The following is a 12,552-nucleotide window of genomic DNA, read 5'->3' on the forward strand; positions in this document are numbered from 1 at the left end:
CGACAGCAGCGATATCGGTTCAAGAGCACAGATGCCAGCGGAAAAGTTTTGATTAGTGGATTTTTGGGTTCGGTTCCGATGGAATGTGAACGACTGTTTCAGCGCTGCAGTAATTCGTATGAAAACGTTGAAGCAGTCCGTGTGGAATAATTATAGCTATTTATAAGTTTCTTACGAAAGGAAATAATTCAAATGTACAACATAATGTTGGAGTTTAAAGCTCCGAAAAATAGATTGACGTATTAGGATCATTCGACGGAAAGACAAAAATTTGAGGTAGGCATATAAATATTCCTTTAAATAATTAATTTATTCACGGTGTGTTTGTGAACTTGTGGGCACGGCAAATGCTGGGTAAAGCGTACCATTGGTACTTCGCGTACCTGAAGGAATAAAATAGACCCCATCTCGCGGTCCTTAGCGTCTTACCCAGCAACTCCTATCCCTACCTCCCCGCGGTGCTGGCCGGGATACGAGCAACCTTAGGGAAGATCGGGTAACCAACCCCGGTGGGAACTATGGTCGTATGCTGACAGGGAAGGGGGGTTTGCTCCTCTCCGGAGGTGCAAATCTTTTTGAGCGTCTGTTCTCCATGTCAGGATCGGCTCACAACAGCGTCTGTTCTCCATGTTAGGGGCGGCTGATCATCGTCCGAGTGCCAGCGAGGGACTCTAAGTGAAACTGTGCACCATGGTCCACCGGAAATAAGGAGGAATGGTCCTCCGGAAATTTAGGGGGTTTGGTGTCAGGCCCTGCAAGCCAGCCTTTAAAAATCATAAGCAACGAACAATCAACAAAAGAGTACGGACCGGAACCATCGGCGAAGACCACTGCGACGAAAAGGGACTAGCGATTGGAAACTCGGTTCGTGGAACTGCAAATCTCTCAACTTCATCGGGAGCACACGCATACTCGCCGATGTGCTCAAGGACCGTGGATTCGGCATCGTAGCGCTGCAGGAGGTTTGTTGGAAGGGATCAATGGTGCGAACGTTTAGAGGTAATCATACCATCTACCAGAGCTGCGGCAACACACACGAGCTGGGAACAGCTTTCATAGTGATGGGCGATATGCAAAGGCGCGTAATCGGGTGGTGGCCGATCAATGAAAGAATGTGCAGGTTGAGGATCAAAGGCCGGTTCTTCAACTTCAGCATAATCAACGTCCATAGCCCACACTCCGGAAGCACTGATGATGATAAGGACGCATTCTACGCGCAGCTGGAACGTGAGTACGACAGCTGCCCAAGCCACGACGTCAAAATCATCATAGGAGATTTGAACGCTCAGGTTGGCCAAGAGGAGGAGTTTAGACCGACTATTGGAAAGTTCAGCGCTCACCGGCTGACGAACGAAAACGGCCTACGACTAATTGATTTCGCCGCCTCCAAGAATATGGCCATTCGCAGCACCTACTTCCAACACAGCCTCCCGTATCGGTACACCTGGAGATCACCACTGCAGACAGAATCACAAATCGACCACGTTCTGATTGATGGACGGCACTTCTCCGACATTATCGACGTCAGGACATATCGTGGCGCTAACATCGACTCTGACCACTATCTGGTGATGGTTAAACTGCGCCCAAAACTATCCGTCATCAACAATGTTCGGTACCGACGACCGCCGCGGTACGACCTAGAGCGACTGAAGCAACCTGATGTCGCCACTGCATACGCGCAGCATCTCGAGGCAGCGTTGCCGGAAGAGGGTGAGCTCGATGGGGCCCCTCTTGAGGACTGCTGGAGTACAGTTAAATCAGTCATTAACGACGCAGCGGAGAACAACGTCGGGTATATGGGTCGAAGTCGACGGAACGATTGGTTCGACGGAGAGTGCAGACAGATTCTGGAGGAGAAGGACGCAGCGCGGGCGGTCGCGCTGCAGCAAGGTACCCGGCAGAACGTGGAACGTTATAGACGGAAGCGGAGACAGTAGACCCGCCTTTTTCAGGAGAAGAAACGCCGCCTGGAAGAAGCGGAGTGCGAGGAGATGGAACAGCTGTGCCGTTCTCAAGATACACGCAAGTTCTATCAGAAGCTCAACGCATCCCGCAAAGGCTTCATGCCGCGAGCCGAAATGTGCCGGGATAAGGATGGGAGCATCTTGACGGACGAACGTGTGGTGATCGAAAGGTGGAAGCAGCACTACGAGGAACATCTGAATGGCGCTGAGAGTACAGGCAGTGAAAGTCAAGGCAGCGGAGGAGATGACTACGTCAGTTCAGCGGACGATGGAAGCCAACCAGCCCCCACCTTGAGGGAAGTTAAGGATGCCATTCAACAGCTAAAGACCAATAAAGCAGCTGGTAAGGATGGTATCGCAGCTGAGCTCATCAAGATGGGCCCGGAATAGCTGGCCACTTGCCTGCACAAACTGATAGTCAGAATCTGGGAACCCGAACAGCTACCGGAGGAGTGGAAGGAAGGGGTTATATGCCCCATCTACAAGAAAGGCGACAAACTGGAGTGTGAGAACTTTCGAGCGATCACCATCCTTAATGCCGCCTACAAAGTGATATCCCAGATCATCTTCCGTCGTCTGTCACCATTAGTGAACGAGTTCGTGGGAAGTTATCAAGCCGGCTTCGTTGACGGCCGCTCGACAACGGACCAGATCTTTACTGTACGGCAAATCCTTCAAAATGCCGTGAATACCAGGTCCCAACGCACCATCTGTTCGTTGATTTCAAGGCGGCATACGACAGTATAGACCGCGTAGAGCTATGGAAAATTATGGACGAGAACAGCTTCCCTGGGAAGCTTACCAGACTGATCAAAGCAACGGTGGATGGTGTGCAAAACTGTGTGAAGATTTCGGGCGAACACTCCAGTTCGTTCGAATCGCGCCGGGGACTAAAGACAAGGTGATGGACTTTCGTGCCTGTTGTTCAACATTGCGCTAGAAGGTGTCATGCGGAGAGCCGGGTGTAACAGCCGGGGTACGATTTTCAACAGATCCAGCCAATTTATTTGCTTCGCGGATGACATGGACATTGTCGGCCGAACATTTGCAAAGGTGGCAGAACTGTACACCCGCCTGAAACGTGAAGCAACAAAAGTTGGACTGGTGGTGAATGCGTCAAAGACAAAGTACATGCTTGTGGGCGGAACCGAGCGCGACAGGGCCCGCCTGGGAAGCAGTGTTACGATAGACGGGGATACCTTCGAGGTGGTCGAGGAATTCGTCTACCTCGGATCCTTGCTAACGGCTGACAACAACGTTAGTCGTGAAATACGAAGACGCATCATCTGTGAAAGTCGGGCCTACTACGGGCTCCAGAAGAAACTGCGGTCGAAAAAGATTCGCCACCGCACCAAATGTGTCATGTACAAGACGTTAATAAGACCGGTAGTCCTCTACGGACATGAAACATGGACAATGCTCGAGGAGGACTTGCAAGCACTCGGAGTATTCGAGAGACGGGTGCTTAGGACCATCTTTGGCGGTGTGCAAGAAGACGGTGTGTGGCGGCGAAGAATGAACCATGAGCTCGCCCAACTCTACGGCGAACCCAGTATCCAGAAGGTAGCTAAAGCCGGAAGGGTACGATGGGCAGGACATGTTGCAAGAATGCTGGACAGCAACCCTGCAAAGATGGTGTTCGCTTCCGATCCGGCAGGTACGAGACGGCGTGGAGCGCAGCGAGCGAGATGGGCAGACCAGGTGCAGAACGACTTGGTGAGTGTGGGGCGTATCCGAGGATGGAGAGATGCGGCCTCGAACCGTGCATTGTGGCGTCAAATTGTTGATTCAGTGTTATCTGTTTAGATGTTAACTAAATAAATGAAAAATGAATGAATTGTGAACTTGTGAAATTGTACAGAGAAGACAATAAATGGGGCTTGGGACTAGCTACCCATTCTCAATATACAGTGTACATTGAATACGTTTCGGGATCTCAAATATCTAGAATCAATAACGCCGCCGGCCACGGCCACGAAGGGAAAGATTGTTAGTCCGACTCTCGTTGCTACTAGAGACCGAGTATACCTCTGCATCTCCACGATTGTCTTGGGATAGGATATCGTTTTAGTTACAAAGGATAATTTATCTGGATTCACTTCGGTAAGTGATGCGATCTATGGGATGGGAAATAACACTAATTCTCTGTCTCGCCACGAGGAAAAAGTTAAACCTTGCACACCCACCCCTGTGGTATATCGCGTTTTAGACGACCAAACGGACGCGCAGCACTCTGTACTAGGGACGTTCCGATACTTCAAAATATCGATTCGATTGATTCGATTTTATTCGATACGATATATATCACCGATATATTGGAGTGAAAATATCAGAAAACCATATGACATTTGAAAAATGAAAATATTTAGAATATATTTGTTGTAGTTATTCAATTACTATCGTATTACCGCATTACCGCTTTACAATAATTATTACAAATGACTTTTTTTGTATTTCCTAATCCAATATGCTTCTATAGTGTGCCAGTCCAAAAATCATCAGCGGCGGCGTTTGTCGTAGTTTGAACAGGTAACCGCGGCGTTTTCGACATAATACTTACTTCACTATTTTCCGTTTGCACTGAACTAAAATTTCACTGACAATTTTTCAATATTTCTCATCGGGTTATTCTGATTCTTAATAACAGAAAATTCTCTCTTCAGAATTTCCAAGGAAGCGTTTTTTTTATTTAATTTTCAAAGTAAATTCATAATTTTTACGGGAAAATCCATTGAAATATTCTTAACTAAAAATAGGAATTCTCTTAAACTGTCACGAGAAATTATCATTTTGTTTAACTTGAATTTCGGCAGGAAATTATCTTCGATTTTGAAAGGGGCGTTCTACAAAATTTACGCAAAAATTACCACCAGATTTTTTTTTAATTTGCTTCAGAGAACCTGTAGAAATATTTTTAAAAAACTCTCTTTAATTCCTACGGGGCATTTTTCTCAATTTTGGTTTCCTATTCTTCTATATTCCCATTTCCAAAAAATCTCTTCCTAAATTCTGTAGTTAATTTTATTTGTCATAGGATTCGAGGACCAGTGGAATGACATATGTTGCACATCGGCACGTCAATGCACATTGTCCGAGTTGACAAAATTTTTGCGAAGGCAACTCACACCTCACACTATCCGCGTTACAGAAAAAAATCATCTAAACTATTAAAAACACGGCATTTTAAATCCATTTGAAGTTGGGGGAAAGACGGCTTTGGCAGGTTTTGTTCTATTATTGGCAGGGGTTTTTTTGTCGACCAAATTTTATGAAATTTGGCCACAACATTCTTTGATATGCAAAGAATGTTTAGGCCAAATTTGAGCATAAGCAGTCATAAACAAACCCCTGACAATAATAGAACAAAACCTGCCAAAGCCGTCATTCCCCCTATTTCTATTCACAAAATAAAATGCAATTGTTATGTTTGTGTTACATTGTTCTTATTCAATATATCGATATCGAAAGCAAAAATATCGATATGACTGATATATTGCAAGCAAAATATCGATACAAAAATATCGGATATCGAAACAAAAATATCGATATTCCGATATATCGGAAGTATTGGAACGTCCCTACTCTGTACTTACTGGCTCGATAGCTACCGTCAACTGGGGGGGAGATGATCATTTTTAAGACAAAACATGCAATAGCAATGTGTGTTTACATTTTAAATCGAAACAAATATTTTGAAAACATGTACTGCTATACGTTGCAATAATCAACAACTTTAGTTTTCTGAAATGCGTTCGCATTTATTAAAATAAATTAAATTATCACACATTTTTGAGTAATCTGGTTTGGGGTGAAGTTGATCAAGACAGCTCTACTAAAATCATTATGACCTAGTAGTCAAAATACACTAGGTTATTTGTATGAATGTTGAATTTACTACGTAAAGAAGTATACGAAGTCAATATTTGAAACGAAAATAGCGTCATTTATGACTATCTCTCTCTTTCTTCCACAAAATGCTTTTTCATGACTATAATCGAAAAACTCGGATTTCTCGGTAACTCGGTAACATTACTTGAACGGAGAATATTGTTGACTACCGTTTCATAAAAAAAATTTGGCACTTTTGACTGACACATCAAATGATCATCTTCACCTCAATGATCATCTTCGGGAGTTGACGGTACTGAAAACAATTAAAGATCGCACTTTTCTCGACCGGAGCAAAGCGCAATACATGCGCATGAGCCATCGAGCACCAAATAGATATTTTATTATTTTCCCGACGACTAAAACACGCACTGCACTTACTTGCTAGATGGCTACTGCAAACTGTTGAAGAACGCGCTTGTTTCAGATCGCATCGTGCTTTCGTGCTGTGCGGTTCTTTTCTCTCTTTGTGGAAGGAAGTTTTTAATACTACCCGAAGCTATTTTAATTTCCACAGTGCTTCTCAGCGCTATTTGTACCTACTGATCCCGTTACGATCTTTGCTTGGACCCGTGCCTTCGTTTTACGTTGGACCCGTTTGCGGAAGTAAAATCCCGACAAGCGGTGGTAATCCTGCAGGGACACCGTTCTGGAAAAAAAAAACCTCTTAGAAGGTCACGTCTCCACGCTCAGCAATGAGCATTAATAAAAACAAGCGGAAGGTGGAGTCGCTGAATTTTCCACTTCCTTCTATGAAACAAGGTTTCAAGACCGTCCTGCCAAAGCGCGGAAAAAATAGAAGGAAGCTGGAGTCTTCAGATATTCCTTCTAACTCTAACATTCAAAATAATTCTTCTCCTATCGAACTGAGCAATCAGTTCGATTTGATCCATGACAAAATTGAGATTTCCAGGAAGGGTGACTGCTGCGTTTTGCCGGGATCCTTTGACGGTCGCAAACATCTTCTTCAGTATTTAACTGAGAAGCGCCATAAGTTCTTCACATACGACGACAAAACTGAGGGGGAAATTTCCAAAACCCCACTCAGTGCCGTAAGTGCCAAAAGTGGGGTCACGGAACTAAACATTGGCACATGGATGCTAAGTGCATGATTTGTGGTTGAACCTCTCTTGCCAAGGATGCCTGTCCTGTGAGAGAAGATTCCAATAATTTTAAATATTTCAATTGTGATTACAATCATAAATCCAATTGCTGGGAATGTCCATCACGCAAAGAAGTTTTGACTTTTCGTGCAAATAAATGACGGATAATTCCAATAGGATCCCAGATTCGCCAGGTAAACATATTCCAAACGCTCAAAATCCGCAATTACAAATTTGCCGGTCGAGCAATTCATTCCCACCACAATCAACGACCAAATTTTGCATCACGCATCCTACCTCTTACCGGGTAACGAACAGTTCGAACAGAACAGAACCAAAACTGAAGCTGTTCAGGTTGGTATCAAATTTGCTCAAATAATTGTTATTGGACTTCGTTTTATGGATCCAAAAAATTCTTTGAAAATTTTAAATTGGAATGCCCGTTCTTTAAAGGGTAAGGAAGATGAATTATTCAACTTCCTATCAGTTCATAATGTGCACATTGCCATTATAACTGAAACATATTTGAAACCTGGTCTTTTCATCAAAAGAGATCCAAATTATTTTATTTACCGAAAAGATCGCCTTGACAGCGCCTGTGGTGGGGTCGCCATTGTCATTGATAATTCTTTTATATATATTTTTTATATTAATAATTATATTCTTCGTTTAAAACCAATAATATATTATAATATATTATATACTAATATATTATATTCTTAGTTTGAAACCAAAGTTTTCGAAACCTTGGGAGTTTCTGTTGAAACAAATTTTGGACAATTCTCTTTTATTGCAGCCTACTTGCCTTTCCAGTGCACTGGGCAGCAAAGGAATTTTCCATAATTGGTGACTTCAATGCCAAACAGCGTTCATGGAATAATGCTCAAAGCAATTCCAATGGTAAAATTTTATTTGAAGATTGTTCTGTGGGATATTATACTATTCAATATCCCAATCGACCACTTGTTCTTCTTCCAGTCGAAATCCTTTTACAATTGATTTAGTTTTAACAGATTCAAGACAGCTGTGCGGCCAATTGGTAACTCATGCTGACTTTAACTCTAATCACCTTCCTGTGACGTTTCAAATCTCACAAGAAACCATTAACAATCCAATCAGCTCTACTTTTAATTATCATAGAGCTGATTATGTCGATAGGAATTTTGATGTTGATATTCCTCTCGATACCAAAAGTGATATTGATAATGCTCTCGTATCTTTGACAAATTTAATTGTCGAAGCCAGAGGCATTGCAATTCCTAAATGTGAAATTAAATTCAACCCCATTATTATTGACGACGATCTTCAGCTACTGATCCGTCTTAAAAATGTGAGGCGAAGGCAATACCAAAGAACTCGCGATCCCGCGTTGAAAGTTATTTGGCGAGATTTGCAAAATGAAATTAAAAAACGATTCGCTATTCTGAGGAATACCAACTTCTAGAATAATATCTCGAAGTTGAATACCAGTTCAAAACCCTTTTGGAAATTAACGAAAATTCTCAAAAGCTCGAAAGAATTCTCGAAAACCTCAAAAGCCAATTCCAGCGCTTAAAGCGGGAAATAAAACTCTATTAACAAATGGCGAAAAAGCTCAAAAACTTGCTCAGTAGTTCGAGAGTGCCCATAATTTTAGTCTAGGTCTCACTAGTCCAACTGAGGATCAGGTTACACGAAGCTTCGATGACATTCTCAATCAAGATAATGTTTTTGATCCTTCGTTGGGAACTAATTTGGATGAAGTGAGATCTATTACTATAAAATTTAAAAATATGAAAGTCCCGGGTGATGATGGTATTTTCTACATACTTATCAAAAAACTTCCTGAGAGCTCTTTATCCTTTTTGGTTAATTTATTTAACAAATGTTTTCAATTGGCATACTTCCCAGATAAATGGAAAAACGCCAAAGTTGTCCCAATGAAGCCGGACGAAAATCCAGCTGAGCCTTCTAGTTATCACCCAATCAGTTTGCTTTCTTCAATAAGCAAACTGTTTGAAAAGATTATTTTAAGTAGAATGATGGTTCATTAATGACAATTCTATTTTTGCTGATGAGCAATTTGGTGTCCGCCATGGGCATTCAACCACTCATCAGTTATTAAGAGTTACGAACTTAATTCGGCTCAACAAATCAGAAGGATATTCGACTGGAGTTTCTCTTCTTGATATAGAGAAAGCATTTAACAGTGTTTGGCTTTTGGAGGTTTGATTGTAAAATTGATGAATTTTAATTTTCCTCTGTACATTATTAAACTGATCCAAAATTATTTATTCTAAATCTGATAGATTACCTGTAAGAGCTGGTGTTCCCCAAGGCAGCATATTGGAGCCCATATTGTATAACATTTTTACTTCTGACTTACCTGATTTACCACCAGGGTGTCAAAAATCTTTGTTTGCAGATGACACGGGTCTCTCAGCCAAAGGGCGAAGCCTTCGTGTCATTTGTAGTAGATTGCAAAAAAAAGTTTGGATATTTTCTCCACTTACTTGCAAAAATTGAAAATTTCCCCGAATGCTTCCAAAACTCTGCTTACATTTTTCTCACATAAGCCGAGAGCTTCTTATTTGAAACCTTCTAGCAGACATATTGTCACTATGAATGGGGTTCCAATTAATTGGTCTAGCGAAGCCAAATGTTAAGGACTTCTGCTAGATCAAAAATTAACTTTTAAAAATCACATTGAAGGCCTTCAAGCCAAATGTACTTACTTGATACTTGATGGGCTACAGCTTTTCGATGAATCTACACCGAATGGAGTATCCTTCTCCACTGGACTCGATCCTGGGCCAATCGCTTCCAGTCGCTCTGAACACTGAGCGCCCTCAGGTCCTCTTGAACTGAAAAGCCTTCGGAGCCTTCGGCCTCTTCCGGGTTCTCTATTAAATATTGTACTCACTTGACGTTCTTCCGGCATACGAACAACGTGGCCAGCCCACCGTAGTCTGCCGTGTTGTATAAGCTTAACAACATCCAGCCCTTTATACACCTGGTACAATTCGTGGTTCATGCGACGCCGCCAGATACCGTTCTCTTGTCTCCCGCCGAGTATTGACCGCAGCACCTTACGCTCAGCCACCGATCAGCCTCCTTAAACGTCCATGTTTCATGGCCGTATAAAGCCACCGGAAGAATCAGAGTAGTATACAGCGCGAGTTTTATTTTCGTTTGCAGACTACGGGACTTAAGCTAGGTACGAAGTCCGTAATATACCCTATTTGCAGCTGCAATACGCGTTTCACCTCGCGGGTAACATAATTATCGCACGTCACTAATGTTCCAAGATTCACAAATTCTTCTACCACTTCAAATTCTTCACCATCCTGCACCATTTCACTACCACTACCACCCACCACTAATGAACCCATGTTGATTGCCAGCGACCATGTACTTTGTTTTGCTAGTATTGATCGTGAGTCCAATCCCCGCCGTCTCACTCTTAAAAGGTACAAAAGCCTCTTCTGCGGGGCGTTCAATTCCGATAATATCGATATCGTCCGCAAATCCCAGGAGCATATGAGATCTTGTGATAATGGTACCACTTCTTTGCACACCAGCTCTCCTAATCGCTCCCTCGAGCGCTATATTGAACAGTATATTCGAGAGTGCATCACCCTGCTTTAATCCATCTAAGGTAACAAATGACGTCGATATTTCATCCGCAACCCTTATACTTGATTTCGATCCGTCCAACGTTATACGAATCAGCCGTATCAGTTTCGCCGGAAAACCACGTTCAAGCATAATTTGCCATAATTGATTCCGTTTCACTGAATCGTACGCCGCCTTGAAATCAATAAACAGATGACTTGTGTCTACAAGTTGTACTCCGGGAATTCATCAAGGATTTGTCTCAGGGTAAACATTTGATCCGTCTTTGATCGGCCCTCACGAAAACCTGCTTGATATTCACCGACGAAGGACCCTTCAAGCAGCCAAATGTAACAAATATATTAAGTGTCTATATCCACTTATAAACAGAAAATCAGTCTTAATCAGAAATCTTAAGAATAAACTTTTGATTTACAAACAAATTTTTAGACCAGCCATGTTGTATGCTGTGCCAATATGCTGCAATACCAGAAAGAAGACACTCCAGTGGATTCAAAATAAAATTTTGAAAATGATTCTGAAGTTGCCTCCGTGGTATAGTACCAATGAACTTTATAGAATTTCTAATATTGAGACATTGCCATAAATGTCCAACAAAATAATTTCCAATTTTAGACGAACATCGTTGCAATCTTCTATTGTAACGATTAGCTCCTTGTACCCTTAGTATAAATTAGTTTAAGTTTAGTTTAAGTTGAAAACATTGGAATTCCTACATGGTTCAATTAAATCAGGAGAAAAATCCGAACTGCCAGAGGCAATTGAAATGTATTAATAATACCTAAAAATGTAACTTATCAAATAAGGATGATAGTGTTAAGAAACGTAACACCTAGTCTAAGAGACGAATGTATGTATTAGATAATTAGCAAATAAAATTAGTTTAAAAAAATGAATCGTTGCGGAAAATGTCATAGGACGTTAGGATCCCGAAGAAACGGGCGAAACGGTGAACTGTTCACTGATTTCTATGACAATGATGACATGATCACTAGGGTGGTTCAAAAAATCGATTTTGCTCCACAGTGCTCATCTGATTTTTCATCATGTTCTGAGTGTCCTCTGAAAATTTGAGCTCATTTGGATTAAAACTGATTTAGCACAAGACGTTTCAAGTTTGCATGCAAATTAGTATGGGGAAATTATTTTTTCCATTATACTGATAATGACGCTTCCCCATTAGGCGCAGGTTAAAAGAAAACCTAGCTATATATAGGTCCTATGTGCAGCTGACCTGGTCATAATGGAGTAACAAGTCGCCCGTAGCAACGAAGTTCAGGTTCAACAATAACACACATTTAAATTATGTGTCCATGTTATGGCATATCAAGCATTCCGTGTGGGCTAATACTTAGGGGCTAATAACTTATATGAACCATAAGGTTTGGAGAAGGCTATAAAGTTTAAAATATGCTGACAAAGTCAAAAAATTAAGCACAGTTCAGTAGGCTAGATAAGGAGAAGTTGCTTCCGCATTCAGAAGCATTTTTTTGCAGAAGCATTTTGAAAGCACGATTGCAGAGAAAATGTTAGCTTTGTACGCCTCTTTTCAATTTACTGCAGAAATAAAAGCATCCCACCGAAAAGGGGCTGCTTTGGGGAAGAGTCAAAAGTTTATGAAAGCCTATCAAATAATGCGAATTTTCGGATCGGTGGTTGGCTGTTAAGCGCTTTCAAATCCAACGTGTTCATTTGGCACTTTCGACAGGGGGATGAATTGGCAGTTTTTTGCCTATACTGCTACAACGTACAGTGGAATAGATCCAAATTTCCATTGGAGATTCATCCTAAGTCCCGCGAGAAATTCTTTTAACCCTTAAAGGCGCAAGTCGATTTTTTTAAAATCGTCGGAAATATTCATTTCCACGGGAATATCTTCTGAATTTCCAAGATAAAAACTTGAGAATTTTCCATAAGAAATTCTTCCAAATTGTCACCTACACTGAAATGATCATAAAAGTTTTAGTTTTCAAATAATT

This window comes from Armigeres subalbatus, chromosome 2, assembly GCF_024139115.2.
Source record: "Armigeres subalbatus isolate Guangzhou_Male chromosome 2, GZ_Asu_2, whole genome shotgun sequence".
Lineage (NCBI taxonomy): Eukaryota > Metazoa > Arthropoda > Insecta > Diptera > Culicidae > Armigeres > Armigeres subalbatus.